Genomic DNA, 22437 nt, shown 5'->3' with positions numbered 1-22437 from the left:
ATCCGTATTAAGCTGTGAAAGTAGGCACACACACATAGCCCACACACAGAGACAATGGCTGAACAATGTCCTTGTGTCACCTGAAAAACATGAAACCTGGGTTCCTCCACAGTATAAAATAAGAACTTCTCCATGAAAAGAAAACTTAACTGGAAAAGCTGATGGCAGTCACAGCCTTCCATATTTTGCAACACTCTTCCTCTCCCTCTGTTGCAAAGTCTCCACCTTCCTCTGGTGACTTTTTTCTTGGGCTATCCCTGACCTGCACACATGCAGGGGAAAAAAATTCTACTTTATATACAGATCTACATAAGGTTATGGAGTAGAAGAAATAGGTCTGTTATGTAAATACTTTTTTTGAAATCCACTGATTCACATCAACCTGGATAGAGCCATTTGGAGTAACAAGGACTACTCCCAGTAACCTGCAGGAGCCCTCCTGGGTCACTGGTACAATGTGTGACATTGGAGAGCAGGGAAACTTCTTATCAGTCCCAGGGCACACGAAAAGTCTTGGTGATTTATGGCACTTTGATTATCCTGAGAAATGTCATGGCCAAAGCAGCTGCCTCCTCCTGTGTTTTGCTGGAGGGTCAGAGGCTGTGATGGTGGGCAATCCAGATGATCGACACAAGGCAACTGCTGGATTTTACAAATATTTACACCAACAAGCGATCCTGTGTATGGTAGCATGCAGCCAAACCTTTTTATAGCCCAAAGCCCTGGAGTTGCTCTCTCTTTACATCAAATCCTGACCTTTAGCACTACCAACAGCTCAGTGCAGACCTCGTTTAAGACCACCACCACGCACTGACCACACGGAATTGCAGCTCAACGCCCTCCGTAACTCACAAGTAAGCACTGGGAAACCTGGCCAACAGCTAATCTCAGTAGAACAATTGTAACTGGAAACTTGAAGAAAAGATGAAATTGTGCCAGGTCTTCGATCATACAGTCTTCAGGACAAATTGTATCTTTATTAATATCATGCACCACACCCTGCACAACTCTCCCCAGTTCATCTTGGGATCTCTGAATCACTATGCCATAAATTTTATATGAACAGCAATAACATAAATCACATTAATACACCAATATCAGCTTGACCATGTCAAAATAAACTGGCTAGCTTTTCAAAAAAGGAATTTTAACATTTTACTGACTTATATATAATTCTCACATTAAACAGAAAACAAGATCATTTCAAAAAGCTGATTTATGATAGCTATAGTTAAAACTCAAAATATTTTAGATAAAACAACACAACTACATGTATTGACTTCACATATGAAGAAGAGGCTTAGTGTAAATGTTACAGCTGTCTTAAGGTTTTTAACTAGAATTATAAATGGTAATTTTAGGGATTGATGAAAGTGTGAGACAAATTATGCAAGCCAAGCCCAGGCCTGACTGTACAGCAGGCACATTGCCACTGACTGGCCATGAGCAAGGGAAAAAACCTTAGGTATTGTGAGAAAAGAGTTATCCCCTTACTCTAGCAAATGCTTAAAAAAAGCAAGCTCAAATTGAGGTGTAGAGGGAAGGCTCTGTTAATAGGACTAACAGCTTATATCAGCCATGAGATGGCACAAGGGACAAAAAACTGTAAATCACTATTCACAGATTATACTGAGAGTGTCTTTTCTCACCCCATTCAAGGCTCCAAGACTTTCTTTTTTCTCCATTACCAAAATTAGTCTTGCTTTAGCATATGGGACATTTTTTTCCCTCCTTGGTCCATTTACAAACAAATGTTTGTGACTGTCAAAACACAACAAGGGAGAAGTTAACAAACACACAGAACTTGATGAAGGTTATAGTTTCATCCCTAATACTTACAAAATTATCAGCTTCAGAGGACTTAAGTTACACATACCTTATGCTACAATTTTTCATGTTTTCTTGGCTGCCTTGAGGCAATTCTGCCTCTCCAAGTGAACGTGTTTCAGTCCCCCTCCTCTGAAAATACCATTCCCTAATTGTGCTAAGCACACCTCTCCATGAAGTTTGAGTCTACAGTGGTTACACAAAGGCATCAGGGTTAAAAATAATCTGGGGGAGGAGAGCAGGGGAAAGTGTGGAGCAGAGCAGAGCAGGGCCACAAGGACCTGGCTGATCTACTCAAAAGTTCAAAAGGCAACTACTTTATTAGCTGCATTCACAGCATGTTGCTTTAATTATCCTTCCCAGGGAAATCCCTAGGATTTACAGCAGTGAGAAACACTTTTTCTGTGTAGAGTCACATGGTTAATATTGTGTGTATAGTCACATGGTTAATATTGTCTCCAGCTTGCTTGAAAATAATTAGCCCCCCTGCAACAAACTACCCAACTAGCATATACAGAAAGTTTCACATGCATTCAAAGTTTAACCTATACAAATATGCACATCAATCTCAACTGACTTGGCCTGAATTTGACCTCCTTCTTGCCTCTGCCATCTTTTACTCATGGTACTAGAAAAGCAAATTGAATTTACTGAGCCAAAGGTCTTCTACACCTTCAGGAATGGAAAAGTATTCCCCTGAATTTCAAGCAAGCCCAGCTGATGGCAGAGGGTCACTTTGGACTTAACCACAGCACTGAACAGAGAAGCAGATGTGCCCAGAGCAGCAGCCAGCACATCTCTGAACAAGTGCTGAAGATTTACTAACAAAAGCTTTGGTAAGACAAACAGTGAGGGGTAGGGTGAGTCAGCATCGAGCCCAGTAGTAAGAGCAGTATTTTAAAAGTCAAAAGCAGAATACATAAATATTTCATAATTAGGTTACTATTATTTTCCAGTACAAGCAAGCAATTATGTACTGTTATCCCATAATTCTCCTCCTCCATCATCACTTGTAAGCCCTGGAAACTTGGATAAAATAAAAGACACTCCACAGCAAACTCCTCTGGTATTACAGAGCATGGATGCATCCTGGCATGCTACACAAAGTCATGGGGACTTGCACACATCTGTGATTGTTCTTAGAATGGAACACCAAATGACACTGAACACTTGTCCTAGAGACTCAAACCATCCTCTCCTTTGATCTCAGTTGCATGAAGGATGAATATTTCATGTCTAAAGAGGAGATGGTCCAAAGTACTGAGAAAAGAACTTCCCAGCAGCCAAAGTGGTACAGGCAACCATCCAGCCCAGACTGCTTCACAAGACACTTGCTTTGCCATGCAAGTGAGGAATGAAGAAAAGCTTCCTGGTTTCTCCTCTAACCAGGGACTTGAAGAAGCTGCAGCAGCAGTAACTCAGAATTCCAGTTGCAAAGACTGTCATAATTTTGAAAGCACGTGTAGCCTTTGATCAGTCACATGCAGCACTAAAGACTCTCCTTCAAATCCTTTCCCCAAACAATTCTTCCAGTTTGCCTTCTACTGAGGTTCTTTTTTGTTTGCAATTTCAACAATATTCTAAAGCCAACCAATATATTAGATGGATCTGTCTTCTCGTTAAAATGAAATATTTAAAAGTAATTTTATTTGAATTTCCAAAGATGCTAATTGAAATGCTATTGGCTTGTTTGCAAATAAACCTGTGTATGTTTATACTGGGTGGAAGTATCTGTTACCCATGGGCTCAAGTTCAGAGCCTGAAATGTAGAGGCAAATTCTTCTCTCAACTCCAACATTAAGAATTAAAAGCAACAAATTTAAAAGTCAATTAGTGATTTTTAGAAAAATGACATTATGTTCTGAGCTTTGGTGATGCTTTTTTCCCCTCGATATTTGAGTAACTGATGGAAATGATCCTATGCAAACAGCATTTCACCTTACACCATAAGAAAATTATCAATGATACAAAAAAATGAGGCTTTGGAGATTCCATCTACTTGATGAATAAAGGTATGTAACATTTTTCTAGGTTTTTCAGGGTTTTTTTACTTTTGTGTTGTGTGCTTTGTGGGTTTTTTATAAACATCTGTAAAAACCTAACATTATTCAAAGAATTAAAGATATCCATGCAAGAACATGCCCAAAAAATACCACAAAACTTGATTAATACAGTGCTGAATAGTAGGTGATTAGATGCTTGCCAAGGGCTCCTTCATGACAGCTCTCACAGACGTGCTGGAATGCTGTGGAGGACAGCACTGACCCAGGGCAGCCAGAGCTCTGCCTTAACCACAGTGGGGATGAGGAGGAACCACATCTTTTTTTTTTTTTTGAACTCATTTCTTAATCCAAAGAGGAAAAAAGGAATCTGCAGGACTGATCTGGTCTCAGGAGTTGGATCTCAATGGTTCCTGGAAGAATAGGAGTAGGTGCTGCTTTTAGAGTTGGGCAGTACTTAGATTTATTTTTTCCTGTAAGATGTGTTCCTCTTACTTGCTAATTTATTGCATCATTTTAGGCAGGGCGATAGCTGGATTTCTATTTTTATTTTAATTACTGAGTGATGCTTCCAGTGTGCATTGAAACAAGCATGTAAGATACCATTTGGGGGTTGCTGCGGGTTTATAATTTTGTTCTTTTTAATTCTCTGGCAAATTGCTAAGGAATTTTGATTTTGGCCTGCCTCATCAGTACATGTTCTCTCTCTGTGATAAACTATCAAAACTAATCAAAGTTTGTACTGCAAAGCAGTCAGTATGATATGATGAAAGCATGCAAAGTTTTGTGTTATAGGAACAGACTTTTTCCTGAGACTTCTGGCTTCAAACTCAGAAAAGTGGAATTCATAATGAGAAACACTCCTCCTACCTGGCACACAACCCCCATACCTCAGAAAGTGCAATTATACAATTATGCTGAATGAAACTTGAAGAAAGGTTTTCATTACATCTATCCTGTGTTCATTTTCATGTCATATTCAACATGTTGTTTGTGTGATACTGGACTGGGAGACCAGTGGTTTCTAGAACAAATGGATGGTTTATTTTTTTGAAGTTATTTTTAACTGTCACATTCACGAGGCACTGGATATGAAGCCTTCAATAATTATACATCTGATATATAAATAGCAAGACATGAGAAATCAGTAAACAAATAAACCTTCCTGGCCACTCTTGGCATGGTGCAGCAGGTTGTGGGCATGCCTGGCTGTCCTAAAGTAAATCAGCAGCCATCCTGAGCTAACAGCACATTCCACCTTTTCATTCTCTGTAAGAAACTGTCTCCCACAACAGTAAGTTCTCCAAGTTGGCTGTTTCATTCTTGTATTCACAAAAAGTAAATGCTGCCTTGTGTAATTATGACAGCACTTTCACAAGTTCAGAAACACAATGCTTTAATGTCACTTGTCTATTTAAGATTTTAATATTTTCTACACCTAAAATGTATTTGCCCCTTTTGCAGGAAAGTATGTTTTAGTCCTTAAAACTGAGAATTTAAATTATCTCTTGATTCTGCAAACTCGTGTTCAAGTTCAGTTAATTATCTACACTTAACCTGGACTATTTTTTAGTCAGTGCCCTATAATCAGATGGACTGAGCAACTTGTATTTCAGGTACTGAGGATGCTGCTCAGCATCAAAATCCTACATCTTTAACCAGTTATCAGTTTCTGTAAAGCACCAGCAAATAATGTTTTTACCTTCATACCAAGTTTGGCTTAAAATAACCAACAGGTTCAGAAGTTAAGTGGCAGGAATGAATACATGCACAGTGTGACCAGGTGAGCTCTTATTTTCATAGAGCAGCAGGTGAATTAGCAGTACCTGGACCTCTCTGACCTGCAGCATGAGCCCAGACACAGATTAAGTCATTTAAAATAACCTCCCAGGATAATTAAGCTGAAGTTGTGAACAAGCATAATTTTGCAAACATGGACTATCAAAGGGGAACTTGGATATAGAAGAACCAATAATTTTCTTTCTTCTTAATAAGCAGCATTTGTGCCCATAGTGGGAGTACTTCTGAAACACGAACAAAGCAACAGGTATGTTTAGAAATTTAAATTTGTAGGTTAAATTCAAAAACAGCATGAACCCTCAAAGCATACTAAAGTCTAGCCAGTGTTAAAACTGGTATCTATAAATAGCGTAAGTTCATTGTTCTGAGAGGAGACCAGCATTCAAAATTCTCCAAGTGCCAGTGAGCAATGACCCAAGTTAGTTCTACCTGAGCAATAAAAGCACTGAAAAAAAAAAAAAGAGAAATGTACTAGTAGGGGTTTTTGTGCTCTCTTCTTCCATTTCTAATTGCATCATCACCACTAACAGAAAGATAAGTCAATTCAAATAATGACACTCAAGTGATCCTGTGTTAAAAAAACAAACAAAAAAACCCAAAACAAAAAAAAACCCCACATTTTCATTGTGATTCTTGTGTCTCATCTGACCTCCTCAGTACAACCACAAAAAAGACAAGGGGGGGGGGGGGGGGGGAAGAAGGAAGGAAAAACAAAAGACCAAACCAAAAATCTGAACAAATTGCTGCACAGGCTCAGAATATCAGTTAAGAAATATAGCTGCTCTGAAACATTTAAAGAGAATACAAAAGGGCCTCTACAATAGTATAACCTTTGCCTCTGTCTGCCAGCATCACAGTTTACACGGTTTCCATGGAAACCCTCTGCAAACATATGAATGTGCTTGTTGCGTTAGATGTCGAACAGAAAATCCTTTGTGGCAACTCTGGAGGGCCATGGCCAGTGCCAACCTCCCAGTGGAATAATGCCCTTCACTATGCCTTGCCCAGCAGGCTCATGACACACTCGCTCACATGGCACAGCTGCTGCCACCGCTTGTTTTTCCCCAACTGATAAAAAAAGAGGATAAAAAAAAAGTGCACATCATAACTATTAAATATTTCCTCCTTCACGGAGAGCCCGTTTTGCCTTCACCAAACTGACAGCAAAGTCTTTGGTTCTGGACTCTCAGATGCAATGCAGGAACTGTTCAGTGAGGACTGACTGGGAGGCTTCCAGCAGGGCATTGGGAATACATTTGCATACTGAGTAGATAGCTACCCAGGAAGGGCATGCCACAATTCTTCATTATTATGTGCTTTGAGAAAAACACATTAAAAATACACATAAAACCTCAGCATGCAATAGGTACACCAGTCCAGAATATAAAACTAGTTTCATCACATTATTTCTCATCATGAAAAGACCAACTGACCTACAAATAACTCACTGGATGGGCTCGTTTTTCAGCTCTGGAGGCATGAAGATTCTACCCAAGACAGTGAAGTGTCATCAGGAGGGGTGGTTTCTTTTTTTTTGTTGTTAGGGGTATATGTGTAAGTGAAAGCTGAGGAACTAAAAAACTGGTTTCTGCTTTACAAAGAGGAGTATTGCTACTGGCAAACACCTGAATGTTGCGTCCCTTCTGGGTTTTCTCAAAATTCATGTCCACTCTGTAGCTCTACATATTTTACCAGCACTGAAATATGAGCGCTTCTAATAAAAGTGCACCTTTAAGACCAGCAGCATACATACCTGGAACATACCTTGTTTGTAAGCTAAAGCATTGCCCTACATCCTTATTCCTCTGAAAAAACAAATTTTTGGTACAGCAAATTAGACATTAGAAAAAGCTTCTTCAGCCGGGTGGTTGGGCACTTTAATAGTTCCCCAGGGCAGTGGTCACAGCACCAAGTCTGACAGAGTTCAAGAAGTGCTTGGACAACGTTCTCGGGCACATTGTGTGATTTTGGGGGATGTTTCTTTGCAGGGCTAAGAACTGGATTTGATTTTTGTGTGTCCCTTCCAACTCGGTCTGTTCTGTGATCCTGGGACTCTAACTTCTGAGATATCAATGGCATAATCTACCTAATTGCTCATCAATGTGCACAGCTTCAGGGAGATTACCTTCAGGGAGGATGACACCTCCAAAGGCCACATTTAAGATCAAAGTCTTTGGACCCTGCATGGGATGTGAAACCCTAACTGTGCCATTCCACGTAGAACTGGGGAGGTCAGCACCTTTCTGCTTGTGACTGGACGCTTCACCTGCCATTCAGCCACTTCCAGCCACTTTTACCGTCGGTGGCAAAAACCAGCAATGTAACCATTTTGTCTTAAAAGCTGAAGAATGAAGGAAAACAGATTTTGTACTAGATAGAGAAAACAAACTGAACACTTCCAACTTTGCCAGCTCTCAGTTTTTGCGTTTGCTTCTTTCCCTTTCCCAGAGACGGCCCTGAGGGGAAGCCCTCCCTGCTCCCTCATGGCCGCCCTCACCTCACACCCACCACCAGCCCAGGCCCCCAGGCAGCAGCTGCCAAATTAACTCTGAGGGCAGCCAGTCTCTCCTTTTAGCCTTGCCTGCAGAACACAGTACCGTGGGGTCACTCAAAGCCCGTGTTGTTCCAATGCTCTAATAACCCATTGTTCCCCCGCGGTCGCCTCAGCGAGATAAAACGAAAGGCCGCGTTTTCCGAGGGTAAGCGAATTCCCACTGCCAGCCAAGGGCTCGGCCTCACATGGGGCCAGCCCATCCTGCGGCTCGGCGGGGACGCGGTGGGTTTGTTTTTGTTAGTGGGGGTTTGCAGGAACATCTGCTCAGTGAAGGGACGGCGTGGGTCTCACCATCGCCTTCCCTGAGGGGCTGTGCAAAGCCGTGTTCGCTCCCTCCGCACTCAGTAAAGATACTGCGCTGACAGTCCCACAGCTAAAATCTGCCTCCTACCTGCTGGATGTTTATAATCTGCTTCCTATCTGGGGTTGCAGGAAGATTGACAATCTAATGGCTGCTACTATAAGTTTCACAGGAGAGGGGAGCCGCAGGATGGGCTCAGGGCAGAGAGCCCCGAGGGCAGGGCTGAAGCACCCCCAGCATCACATCCACCAGACTCCAGGTACACAACGTGTAAGCACTGGGATGGGAGAAAGGACACAACAGGCAGAAATTAATCCAACAATACAGGAAATTATAAGATTGAAAAGTCACTCGTTTTATATTTTCACCACATCCTCTCGTCCAGTAATGAAGTTCGCTGAACATCATTAACATTCGCTAATGAGACATCCAACTGCCCAGAACGGCAGTAACGAACGTGAGCTCTGTTTCCACCAAATCTACCAGAAAGATTTTTAAGGGTCTGCTTTCCCACTGACAGGGACACATGACTCCAATTAGCCTTAATAAAGGAACAGTGAATTCAGTGGGAGAGAAACTTCCCAAGGTTGCATAACTGAACTGCAGCATGCTCAAGACACAGTATAGACTGCTAAGAGAAGTTAGCAGTCCCAAATCTGCAGGGACAGGCCAAATTCTTCCATTACTTTGCCATTAACTTTTGTCATAGTTCCGACTTCCTTGCTTTAGGCAGTGAGAGTACTCAAAGCTTTTTTTATGACAGAAAAATGGAAACGTAAATTTTTTAATGGAAAAGCAAATCAGATAGTGGGATGTTTAAATTCTATTTTTAGGCTGAAATAAATTAACTTCAGATATGCACTTTCTAAATGCATTGTCCCTACATACTACTCTTGGCTCCACGGTATATAAATTCTTACTTTTCTAACAATGCAAATTTGTTGACAGGATGACAGGTTAAAGTTTATCTTTCAGGCTGCTTCCCTTGCCCCAGTCACAAAAATCTAGTTATGTCAATTTATGTCCCTTTCAGTGCTCAGTGAGGCGAGGAAATGGAGTGGAGTGCCAGAATGTGGAAACAATGCAAAAACACTAATGCCAGAACTTAGTATCTGCCTCCTAGGCTAAGCTCTGCTTGCCCTCACAAAGCTTTGGGATTAATATTGTGTATCTCAAAACTGTGCTTAAGAAAAACCTTCATTCCAGATGTTGAAAGCATGATTAATCTACTGAAAGTTAGAAGCTTTTTGTTCATCGCTTCTCCCCAGTTTATATATTTTAAAATACTTGGGTACTTAGCTCTTGTTTTTTTTTTCTTTGACCAGGGTGCATGTATGCTTTTGGATACTAGAAAATTGAATTTAATAGACAATTTAAAACTAGTTGGTCATGCCTTTACCATAAGAATCTCTCTGATTCTGGAGTAATGAAAGAATCTGATGTAATTGAAGAAATTCAATACAATTGCAGCATACATTAATGAAGGCTGTCTCATGCACTCTGCTATAGCTTTAAATGAGAGTAGACTTCTCTATTATCTATCACACTGCAATGACTAATATGGCAGAATATCTAGTCTACTACTACTCACACAGATGTTAAAAACTCATTAGCACACATACTCACAGAAGTTGAACTACTTTGATACAGTAAAGAGAGATGGGGAACTACAGTGCAACAATTGTTGTAACTGTGTGACCAGTAATGAGCAGCTTTAGAGAGCCATGTGTTAAAACATATCAAGATTAGCTACCTATAAAAAACCCCAAACCCAACAACAATTAAAAGAAACAATCCCAAACCAAACTCAACCACAAACCAAAATATAATTGATTAATTTTATTTCACAGACTTAAAAGCTCAAAGGTACAGGACCCATGGTACTGTAGCACAGTGGAATCAGCCCTGTGCCCCATGTGGCTGTGCTCACTTCAGCTGCCAACAAACACTCAAAAATCTGAGCCCAGTCTTATTGAGTCTGGTGGTCTACTTGGCTTAAGCAGAAGCAAAATCAGATCTCATTTCCAAAAAAAAAACAAACCAAAACAAAACAAAAACCCAACAAACCCCATCCCATTCCATAATATACAGAATGACCAATTCTAACAGACTGATTTATGGATACATGATACTAACTACAGTGGGAAACTCCATTCAAACAGAGAAACTGTAACTCACCAGTCATGTCACAACACTGAAGATAAAAATCATGCTGGTGTCAAATAGAAGACACTCAAATTACAAGACAACTATCTGCAGCATCCATCCTCAACCATTCTGTCAAACACACAACTGCAATAGCACAAAGCATCATTATGACAGGAATAAAAGGCTCTTTAAATGCTCCTTTTATTTTTTATTGAATGAACCCACTCTTACACAAAGTTCACTCAACGATGTCTCGAGCTTTAGCACTGCCAAACCCTGTATTTCATTAGTCAACTATGGCTTGTCAGTCACATACAGAACAATCTGAAGTATTTATTGACTGCATACAATTTCTTCATGTAGTAGGTCAGGTGGTTGTTTAAGACACTGAACTTATTACTATATTGATAAATGTAGTTGTCAGGACAAGAATCTTTCCCTTGTTACACCACAGCTGACCAAACACTTCCCTGCTCCAAGTTACTGACAATTTTAACCCAAAGGGAGTTAAAAACCAAAGCCACAGACTCCCCCCAGGCAGTGCTAGTTTTAGCATTTTCTGTAGTTGACTCTTCTCACAGATCAGTAATCTTTACTAACAGTGCCTCCCTCCAAGGAAGCACACCGCACCACACCTCCCAATTGTTTTAGAAGTACATATATACAAAGACCACAGTTGAAAAAGATACCATCAGACGTGGCGAGTCCAGAGAAATCTTGTCCTAAATATTTTTCAAGTTTATGCCTGAGAAAAGGGTGGAGAAAGAAACCACAGCTGAAAGATTCACAAACATGAACTCATTTACAGGTTTGCAAAGCAAATCATGCCACCAACCTGTCACGTAACCCACAGGAAACACAGTGCAGACAGTCTGGATCAAGATATTCACTGCTGGATGAAATTAAATTGCCCAGCTCCTATATGAGTTCCATAAAACTGGTTGGATTTTTTTGCCACTCTTAATCTTGCAGTCAGACAGGCACTAGATTAAAGTGAAGACAGAGCAGAGAACAACCAGTCTCTAACCTTTAACAACTTCTTACATGCTGGGGTAATTAAGAACACTGTTCTCATACACTGTTTATTGCCTTGAAAGGATCACCAGTTGGTTACTGGCCATAAAAACAACTGCAGCTCTATAATTCTTTAAATATTTACTAACAACATACACCAGAGTGCAAACCCCAGAACTCTATTCTTGATACTCAGACCTTTCTGTCCAAACACAAATTGACAAAAAGACCTTCTGGCAAAACCACTCCAGAATGCTTTTTACTCTTTCGTTTTGAAGCAGAGATCTGCCTTTTTCCCCTCCCTACAACACCACCCACTCTTCCAAACAAATAAGTAATCCAGTGTTGCACAGGAATTTTAATTGTTTCCATAACTTCTGCTACCTGCCAAAAAAGTACTTAGTATGACAGATATAGAACAGGGTGCCTATGATACATGTATATTTATAATAAGATATGAACATATATATGGATATGTACAACATACAACTCATGTAATAGTTAACTTTTGTATAGCTATAAAAACTAAAAGCCCTTCAAGGAGGCAACCTTCGTTCTTTGAAGTAACAGCCATGATTTGAGTTACTGACTCTCTGGCTCAGATTTACAATCAAATTACTACAGCTGAACTTCCTGCACACCATGTGAGCCAGACTTGGGTTGGTGTCCCCTTGCGTGCTCTTAGCCACGACAGACAAGGTCGCAGCGGAAATCCCTTGCATGGAAGGCTGAAAAACTCGCATGTAAGGATGCACTCCTTTGCATTTGCTGGAAGTACAATCCCACGGCTCTCTGCAGCAGTCTCTGCAAGAGTTTGGCTGATGTGGGTGCTGAGACTGAAAGTTTGGCTCCTTTCAAGAGTTGTGCAATTTCTATTTATTTATTTATTAAAGATCTTGGTCTGTCAACCCTTCCTCACTCTGCACAGTATTTACCACAAATAATGGCCCTGGTTTCAGTGGGACCTTTGAAATACTCATCTTACAGTACAAGAAGTTACACAACCCAAGCCGGTGGGGACATTTTCAGCATATTTGTACAACTTCATTTATTTAGTCATTAAGACTAGGTCTTAAAACAACAAAACCTTTTTCAAGCATTTGTTTAAACAATTCATTCCAGGTATGAGACTATTTATAAATATATGGTATGCAAATACCATGTACTAGTAAAACACTTACAAGAGTTGTAATTATTTTAGCAAAAGAGCTTAGAGATCTTCCCCTGAGTAAACTGCTTGGCAGCATAAGCCTACTAGTAGCGGAGGTGTAACAATCCCATAAAACAAAAGTGCATTTAAAACAGTTTAATAAACAAGGGGAAAAAAATATCTGTTATACTCTCATACTGGAAGCTCACAAAATACTATCTTCAACAACAGGTACCACACATTTTTCCACTGATTTTACAACTAAGCCCAGCATGCTGCAGCTTCTGACAGCATTAGGGCTTAGAATCTACTTTTGACAGCATTTTTTCATTTGTGATGGGTGGTTTGTTTTTGGATTGTTATGGGCTGGGTGAAGCCTCGAGGCAGGCATGCAGCCCTGTTGATAACATATGTATTTTCCAACCCCGTGATAAATTTCCCATAGCTGCTGGGCTGGAATATGACATTCAGCAACTTCACTGTTTCACATTTGGCTAAAGTAACATCAGTCCATTTTATAAATTAGCTCCAAGAGTATACATGGAAGACAACAATTTTCAAAACAGATTGCTTTCAACGCTCAACTTCAGACTCCTATATTCAGAAAACAATGATTACTGCTTTCCAGTAAATTACTGATTTCAACCAGATTTTTTTTCTCAAGCTGGAAATCCAAAGTCAGAAATTAATTTGGCAAGGTGCACCTGGAATTTGAATATCAACGTCAACAGTGCTGGTTCTTACATCTTAGGAGAGGTTTTACTTCATATGCAAATCCTAATCTACACATATATTTCAGTACTCTTACATTACTCCCACTGAGAAGGTCTGTGCTGTTTTCAAAGCCTTAAAACCTTGCCTTTCACAGCTGCAAAGGAAATGACAAGAGAAGAAAAACACAGCCCAGTGCATATCAGCAATTAATTCCATCCACAACTGCCCAGCTGTTTGCGCATGGAGGAACTGGGCTGTTTCCCCTCCGAGCTTTGGCCACTGAAAGCTGATACGGCACTTTCGGAGATGTGGGCTGCTGGTAACGCGTCAGGAATGCGCGCGGGATCACACGGAGCTGGAGGGGAAGAAATGAAATCCAGACTGAGTATCTGTGCTATGAGGATAAAGTTATCTGGGGGAGAGGGAGGCCGAGGGGGGACGGGGAGCTGCCAGCGAAGCCGGGCTCAGCCTGCAGGACACAATCAGTGGCAGAGACAAGGCGGGATGAGCTCAGAAACCTGCATGTCTGCGCCAGCTCTGCCAAGATGTTTTTATGTTGGCTGGTGTGAGACAGGTAGATCTGGGGGCACTTCACAAAAGCTGTTGCTTTCACTTGGAATCACGCTTTCCCAGCAAAGGTGCAAGAGAGACTTGGCTCCATCCATTCTAGAGTAAGACCTATTGTTGAGAAATTACTATGTATTGGTAAGTCATCTCACCAATGCTTGCAGCCCTGAGGCCCCAGAACTGAATGCAGAATCCAGTCCTTTAGAGTCTCTCCTGTGAATGAAATCCCCTCATGCCACCCTTGGGATTTCAGGAAAGGCACAGGGCATATAAAAGGGGGATGCTATTTGTACCATTGACAAACCTCACCCTGTTAGAGCCCTGGAAATTTCATCTGACCACAACTCACCAGTTTACATGAACAGCTCATTTTTTCCTCTAATACATTTAAGAACTCAAAACAACACATATTTTTTTCCTCACCAGTTAATCCAAGCCAGTCCCCATTTAAAAATTTCAAATTGATTCCTTCTTGCTGGGTAAAGCCACACACACCAAACCACTTCTAATATATATTATTGGCATTTTTTTCTCCAACACCACCAGTAAAAAATAGCTCCTTTGATTTTTAGTAGCAGCAAGTCACCTTTTCATTGGATGGAGCAATCAATCCTCTCAAAACTGCACAGGTATTCAAAAGAGTGACACTAATAAGAAAGTATTTTCACTTGACCATTTTCAAGACCAGTGCCTATGGTCAGAAGTAACTATCACAGGGCTATTCCCTTCACAAAAAAGCAATAAAGTACCAGCTTGTGTATTTTGCTAAATAAACTGAGTCTGCTAAAACTACACGCTTGTGCCCCAATGCATGGAAAGAAAAACATTCTGCAGAAATAAAACTGTGATATGTCCATACAGTAATAAAACAAATGGTAGAAAAATATCCTTCAAGCAAACACTATTGACAAATATTTAAATATTGCCTTTTCAAAGAAGGATGTCTAAAGTTTAGAGCTGTTTCTGGAAGCCTGGTATAGTCTCCAAAACCATGATACAAGCATGCAGTGTTAAAATTTGGAAAATAGAAAAGTAGAGGATTTTCAGTAATTTACAGCTTCCCAAGGAAAGTATATCCAAACCCCATGGTTGACTGGAAGATATGAATTTGTACAAATGGCTTAAAATACCATCCTTTTTTTCTCTCTTGGAACCAATGACTCAATAAAGGCTAAACAGAAGCAGCACATTTTTAAATCAGAAGCACAGCACAATTTAGACTGCATGTAATCTCACTGTATTGCTGTATGAACAGTTCCACTGCTGCTGGAAAGCAAGAACAGCACTCATCATTCTTCCCACAATTTTATTTTCAGCTATTCAACATTGGGCAAATCCACTGGGGGATGATTTCCTACATTGCTTATTGTCTGCCACAGCAAAACCTGGTCTTCTCACATATTAGAAACATGCACAGAAAGTTTCTGGAGGTGATCAGTCAATCACATCACACTGAGCAATCAAGACCTCCAAGGTATGTAGACCACCTTCCCAAGACCATTAGTTCTTTTCACATGAAGTTCAGTAATGCAAATAATTTTATTTCTTAATATCCTACTTATTCTAAATACTGGACAACACAAGACAGAAGTATTTTTAAACAGCAGAATATGGAGAAGTCTTTAAAAATTCCCAGAAGGATTAAAGGCTTTTTTAGACTTACCTCAAAATGGAAGATATTTCAGTAACGAAGGGAATGGTGATAGAGCTGCCTTAAAAAATTACAGATGCCTTAAAAAATTATATAGCTTAAAAATTCCTCCTCCCCCAGCCACACTAACTAGAATGGGTGTTAGTTATTGATTTCAAATTTGTTTCTCATGCTCAGTTTTCAGCAATATTTTGATAGGAACCTGTGAAAATACTGATAGATGTTAAAAGTGATAACAGTAAGTTTCACTGCATCAGTAGAACTCAGCTGAGCACTACAAATAGAAATCACTCAAGTGAATCTTGCAAGTGCACATATGCCTGGCTAATTAAACACAACTCTTCACTGACTAGTTTCCTCTGTTTGCTACTTCTCCAGAGTAAAATTCTCTCTTGTGAAGTAAACCTATCCAAGATCTATGTACTCTTTAAAAGCGTGAAAGATCTATCCCAGAAACAAATCACAATTCTTCTGCTTGTAAGGATTTACCATTTAAATTAGGAATGATGCTTCAAGCTGGATATAAATTTTAGTCATTAAGGCTAAAACTCAGATGCAGAGAGGGTTCCAAGCCCACATACTACTTATGTCCCAAACCAGACTTACATATGAGTAATAGTGGGGTTTAGCTGTGCACACCGCTCAGATTTGATACACAGCAAGAAATTTCACACCAAAAGAATGCAAAAGGGGTTTAGAAAGTCCCTAATTTTCACATCCAGCTGTAATACATGCAAATTGTTTTACTTATGCTGAATATGTACACATATCACATTTGCTGGAATAATTACTGAAATGTGGAAGTTGTTTGATTGTGCCTAGAAATGCTTACATCACATAATAGTTAAGGATAAATAGCACCATCTGAACTTGCAAGAGTAGTTCATACTTCACGGTTAAATAATTTGTGAGTCACTTGGGATGACTTAAGTTCTTCTCTCTCAAAGATGTGAATCAGGAACAAAGTTGCTCAATGTCTAAAAGTTCCCAGTTTGAAAGAAAAATTCCTAAGTCCTAAAGTAACAGTTTTCATTTATCATCTATATTAAGTACCGAAATTTAACATCTTCAGCATTTGTGTTTGTGAAACCATTAGGTCCTAGAGTGTAATTCTTTCTGCCTAACTTCAGATAATTACATACCACTTGAATTCACTGTCTAACTAAGCTCTCTCTGGCATGAAGTGAGTAATTATCTAGACTTCATTGGCTGTGCCACAGACTTACAGCGTGTCCAACAGAGGCACACAATCCACAAGCAGGCACTGATACTGCAGAGATCTCGAGTTATGCAAGGCACGTGCAGCTCTAAAACACCGACAAGCTGCAGGCAAGACAGAATGAACATGTAAGAAGAGATCACTTAACTATTTTAATAGCCCAGGGGAAAAAAATCTAAGTGCCAGATATAAAAATAAGAGTCTATTCATTAAATTCTTGCAATTCATGTGAACAACAGGTAATACACTTTTCTATGGATCTCGCAACCAGAGGTCTTTTTTTTTTACATTGCCCAAGTCAACAACACATATTACAGACTAATTCTTAGCAGTGAGATACAACACAGCATAAAAAGAGAACCTCAGTGCCAACTACATCCCAAGATCTGGCAACAGTGTGAGTGTAGCCTAAAATATGCTGTGAGAAACTGTTACCAGGCACAAACAAGGTTTCAGAATACAAAGTGCAAGAACGGCCAATATAAGAATCATTAAGTAAAAATATATGACCAATTCCTCAAAAAATATGAAGGAATAACATCTTAACATGTGGGGAATAGAACAGGAGGAAAAGTGAAGGAAGGAGGAACAGTGGAAAGGTAGCAGATATATTTTATTGGGTTTGCAATCAAAATACAAATTTATTTGATTACAAAAATATTCATCCATGAAGACTACTATAAAGCAAACAAGCTTAATAGGAAATTGTGCTTAACAAGTTCCATAAATGATTTCTAAAGTAATGACAAGGCTTTCTCTCCCATTCTCAGTAAGTGCTTAAAGCTAATGTGCAACTCAAAGACTGTCTTCTGTATTTTACTGTTGCTGTCACGAAAGAAAAATGAGCCAAAAAGTTAGCAAATGCACTGCACAACTCACACTTCTTGACATCAATGTGGTACTAGAGTCTCTACATCTCAGTGTTAGCATGACATGTAAATAAACTAACACTCCTTTATAGTAGAAATCCTTTAATGTTTCATGCTGAAAGTGGAGTAAAGGCAACAACAAACCCCTCATATCCATCAGCCCACTACAAGCACCTTGCTGTATTCATGGCAATAAAGAGTTTATTGCAGTGAAATGTATTGAATGTACTGCACTGAAATGTATTTTGTAAAAGCTGATGTAAGCTCTCCTCCTTATATGACAGTTAGATGAGCCAGGGTTGAATTGGCATGATGCATGGCAGACATGTAACACTAAGTTATGGGGAAGATGAGAGGATTTTTGAATACTTTTCTAAATCATACAAGCTTATCAGTACCCACCTACAAACATATGCTTTCTTCCATATGACACAATGTGCAAAATAGCAATGGTGCAAACTTCATGTTTTATGCTTGAAAGAGAGCAGCATAATTTTATCTAAAGTGTATATTCCCAAAGCCTAAGGGAAAGATTTGGTGAAAGAAAATATTTCCATGGAAGTAACCTCGCCTTTCTGGTGAGGTTTTTCTTTCATTTTGTAATTTTTTGGTACAAAACTGGTGTAAAGCTGACAGATGCTGGAGAGGGCCTTTCAGCTGGTCTAGCAAATCTGTTTCACTTTAAAGCTATTTCACCATCATTAAGTACCTTAAAGAGGCTCTAGCTGTGAAAAAGCTTGAAGCTGCTTTTAGTACAAACAATATTTTTCTCCTAAAGCCTGGTATGATGCCAATATGACACTTGATCTTATTTATTTTGTATCTTCTTACCAAGAAGTGTATGTAATCAGTAATGTAAGAAAGAGTCACAAACTTTCAGTGTGATGTGTGCCAATCACATACAAAGACAGGAGAAAATTCAGACTTGGCAGATTTCATAGGAGTCTACCTAGTGACAATGCCACACATACCACAAAGTAAGCTTCACCTACATCTTGTGGTCAGAACCTGACCAAAAGTAAACAAACATTCACATCTAAATTAATGTACATCAGCAGTCAAAGATTTTTATTACATATGTGTCATTTAGTGCTCTTGAGGCAATACAGTTAATTTCAGTCCACTTTTTCCAGTAAAAACAGACTGGAATTTATTTCTTGAAGTCCATCTAATTTATCACAAAGTTACACTGTGCTATAGTATTCTCAGAGTCCACTGTTTCCAGTAAAAACAGACTGGAATTTATTTCTTGAGGTCCATCTAATTTATCACAAAGTTACTGTGGTATAGTATTCTGTTCCTGGCTGTTAAGTAAGTACCTTTTTCAAAAAGTTATACGATTACAGAGCAAATGATTGGGTTTTTTTTTGCATTTCACACCAACAGCAAGTTCAACTCTGCAAGCTGAAGAGGAGAAAAATGAGACCTAAATAACTGCATGTCCCACCCTAAGGTTAAAGGCCATCTATCTGAAATGCACGAGCACTTCCCTCAAATCCTGAGATGAGATTTTGCCCACGCATTTGCCCACGTATTTAGCAATTTTGTGGTCTTTGTTCCTAATGAAACACACCAGCTTGCCTGTACAGACCTGCAGGTGTGTGGTACCCTGGCTATTCCTGGAATGCTTTTAATACATTGAAGTTGTGTTTGTCTATCTTCCTGCTCTGATCTCGCAGCCATTTTAAGCAGCAGATCATGGTTGCCAGATCAATGTTGTCACTGGTGGTTACTGTAAGCTCTCTTGGGTAAATGGAATCTACTCCTGGCAATTTGATGCTTTTTTTTCTGTGTTCTAAAAAATCTTTTTTACCAACATTTCAATTTGAGACCAGTTCTCAAAATATGACCTCCAAATTGAAGTTTCTGCCCTAAAATATCTCAGGAAAGTCAATTTGGATAAAAATAATTTAGCTTTTTTACTGTGCCCTATGTTCACCATGTACTTCTTCTATACTTCAGTCATCTATCAGCTCTCCAGTCTGTCTGGCAGGATGTTCATTCCTGATATACTTGAAATGATTCAATTTAAAGGATTTATTGCTGGCTCTGGTATCTTTAGCAAATTGTTTCTCAGAATATCTTTTGGCCAGACTTATTATACTTTAAAATTTAATTTGTGAGAGAGGTTTTTTTCCTCTTCTATTTTCTTCAGCAAAAACTTCAACTTTTGAAAGACGGTTCCTTGTTGCTAAGAGATTCCTAAACCCTGCTATAAACCCCTCCTTGCCTCTTAAAAATAAAAAGCAGCAACAACAAAAAGTTTGAAGTCTTCAGTGGATGTGTATGCATTTTATCCAACTTCTAATTCATTCTTTTAAAAGCCACTTTACTACCTGCAGGCTTTAACTTCCTCATAATGAGCATTTTCATTTTTATGGCTAGCAAAGGCAGGAGGCTGGCAGGGAAATTGCACTGCTCAGACCACTGAACTTGAATCACACAAACACGCTCCTGGGAGCCAGGGAAGAACAGCTTTGCTATCCAGACACAAACGTGCTGAGAGCAACACTGATATTTTCTCAAGTCACTGCCTTCAGCAAGCTTGAGACTTGTATCCACAGGCTTGGGATACAACACAAAATTGTTTCCTTCCATACCTTTATGGCAGCAGACTGCTGCCACAAACATTCAACGTAGTATAACCACTATTGGTATTGTGTGTTACAATGTTTCAAATTTGGTGTTTGTTTTTTTTTTTTTTTTTTTTTGTTTTTTTTTTTTTTTTTTTTTTTTTTGTTTTTTTTTTTTTTTTTTGTTTTGGTTTGTTTTTTTTTAAGGAACTCGTACTCAAACACTGCAAACAATGCGAAGGGGTTTGTTTTGCTGTTGTTTCATGGTAATATTCGAAGGATTAACTACTTTACTTTACCAGAAGAATTAACTTAATCTAAAGTAACAGCCTATGTGAAGTGTAAGTGGTCCATTTCCATGGAATATAAACACATTTCATTTAGCAATTCAGTCACCAATTTGTGTAGCTGCACTACTGTTAGTCCAAAAAAGTGATTAAATTGAATTTTAAATTAAGATAATTATAGGTTACTCCAATCACTGGTACAGATAAGCTTCAAACTGAACTTCTTGACATCAAACCCTCTGTATCCCTACGTTAAGGCGTAGACACTGGGGAAGAGCTGCAACTGTCAACCACTGCACAAACTGTTCCTGAACGTGGAGCATAAAGAAAGCAGACTTTCATGTTTTGTTAGTGATTGTTTTACCCCATTCCCCTTCAACCAAGACTCCCCTCAGCCTAAGATGACACACCACAAATCACAGCTCCTAGCACTCCACGCTGATAACCAGCAGAGACTTGAGTGTTGGCAAGTCTCAGTTAGCAGCCTACGCTCTGCAGGAGGAGCAGAATTAAGGGAGCATCAGCTGCAAAGAACTTGACTGAGTTTGTTTTAACCTGACACACAACAAAACCAAGTCTTAAACTTGCTTCCACATTTAACAGACTCTTTTCTATGAAGAGTCATTGGTCATTAGCAGACACAGAAAACCTCCATGTTACTACAGCTGAATTGTCAAGTTATACAAATCCAGCTTTACCAGAGGGGAAACAAAAAACTGACTTTCTAAATATCCTTAGGATGTTACAACTTCTGAATACAGCTCAATAAGTGAAGGGGGAAAAAATCACAAACCCACAGGCTGTTGCTGAAGTTAAATTGGTACTGAGTGGGAGAGTTTCAAGGTTTATAACTACATTAGAAAATAAAAAATCCAGTTTTAAAACACATATTCCTCATTCACTCTATGCAGCTGATTAATAAAGCCAAACCTGGTAAAATCCAACAATCTCCACAGTAAACACACAATGGTGAGCTAATACACATCTAGCCACATTTGGATTTTTTATGCTTTACAAAGATTCAGCAGTCTTAAGTCATCAGGGACAGATTTATTCCTTTGCCAAGGAGCAATAAAAAAAAAAAATTAAGTACAGTGTGGTAGATGTAGAGAGACACATTTAAAGTCATTTCATTAATAGCTATAATGCTAACAAAGTAGAAAGAGTTTATCTTTTGGAAAAAATATTTAATTTTAAGGTAGATCTATTCTCTTGCAGTTATAAGCCTGATCACTTAAAATATACCAGTCTGCAACTTCGAATAGCATTTCCAGCTTTAATTCCAACATCATACAGAAAGAGCTGAAAATCTGATCGCCATGTCACAAGCAACTGAAGAATTACATCAGCTCCTCTTTGCAGAGCTGTTCTTCATTAATTTATAATTAACAGGATGTGATAAAACAATCTGTATTACTAACTTTTAACAGCCTTCTTGTGTCAGCTGGAAAATGTTTTTGTGTGGTGAACACCAGAGCTCCAGTGCTTCTCTCCCATGCCCAGCAACTCCCTACAATTCCTTCTGGAGGTGCCAGCCAAGCTCCTCTGCTCCCTGCTGCAATCAGAGACTTCACATGAATGCTGTCCTCTTCCTCCTCCTGCCTCCCATGAAACTCTTTATCACATGGACTGAGGAATTTGACTGGGAATGAGATACAGAAACTTATCTGCTGCCAGCAAACTGTTTCCATGAAAGGGACCTCGGGAAGGGAAAATGGCAAAGAGCAATCCAACACTCTTCAACATGTTCCAGGCACTCGAGG

General features: G+C 39.4%; 1 protein-coding gene across 7 annotated transcripts in view; it reads right to left on the bottom strand.

Annotated features, from left to right (window-relative positions):
* ADD3 (adducin 3) overlaps positions 1-22437 on the bottom strand; it is a 92485-nt gene that overhangs the window by 31077 nt on the left and 38971 nt on the right. The window contains exon 3 of one of the 7 annotated variants that reach the window (XM_041415370.1): positions 16953-17049. The exons of 5 other annotated variants lie outside the window; for them this stretch is intronic. The gene's annotated coding sequence lies outside the window, so the exon portion shown is untranslated. Of the gene's footprint in view, positions 1-8601; positions 8760-16952; positions 17050-22437 lie in introns of all 7 variants that reach the window. One more of the 7 variants, XM_041415375.1, reaches the window with a different exon arrangement.

This window comes from Onychostruthus taczanowskii, unplaced genomic scaffold (assembly GCF_017590055.1).
Source record: "Onychostruthus taczanowskii isolate IOZ18803 unplaced genomic scaffold, ASM1759005v1 scaffold5, whole genome shotgun sequence".
NCBI lineage: Eukaryota > Metazoa > Chordata > Aves > Passeriformes > Passeridae > Onychostruthus > Onychostruthus taczanowskii.
The sequence above is the reverse complement of the archived record's forward strand: the minus strand, read 5'-3'. Positions and strand labels throughout refer to the sequence as shown.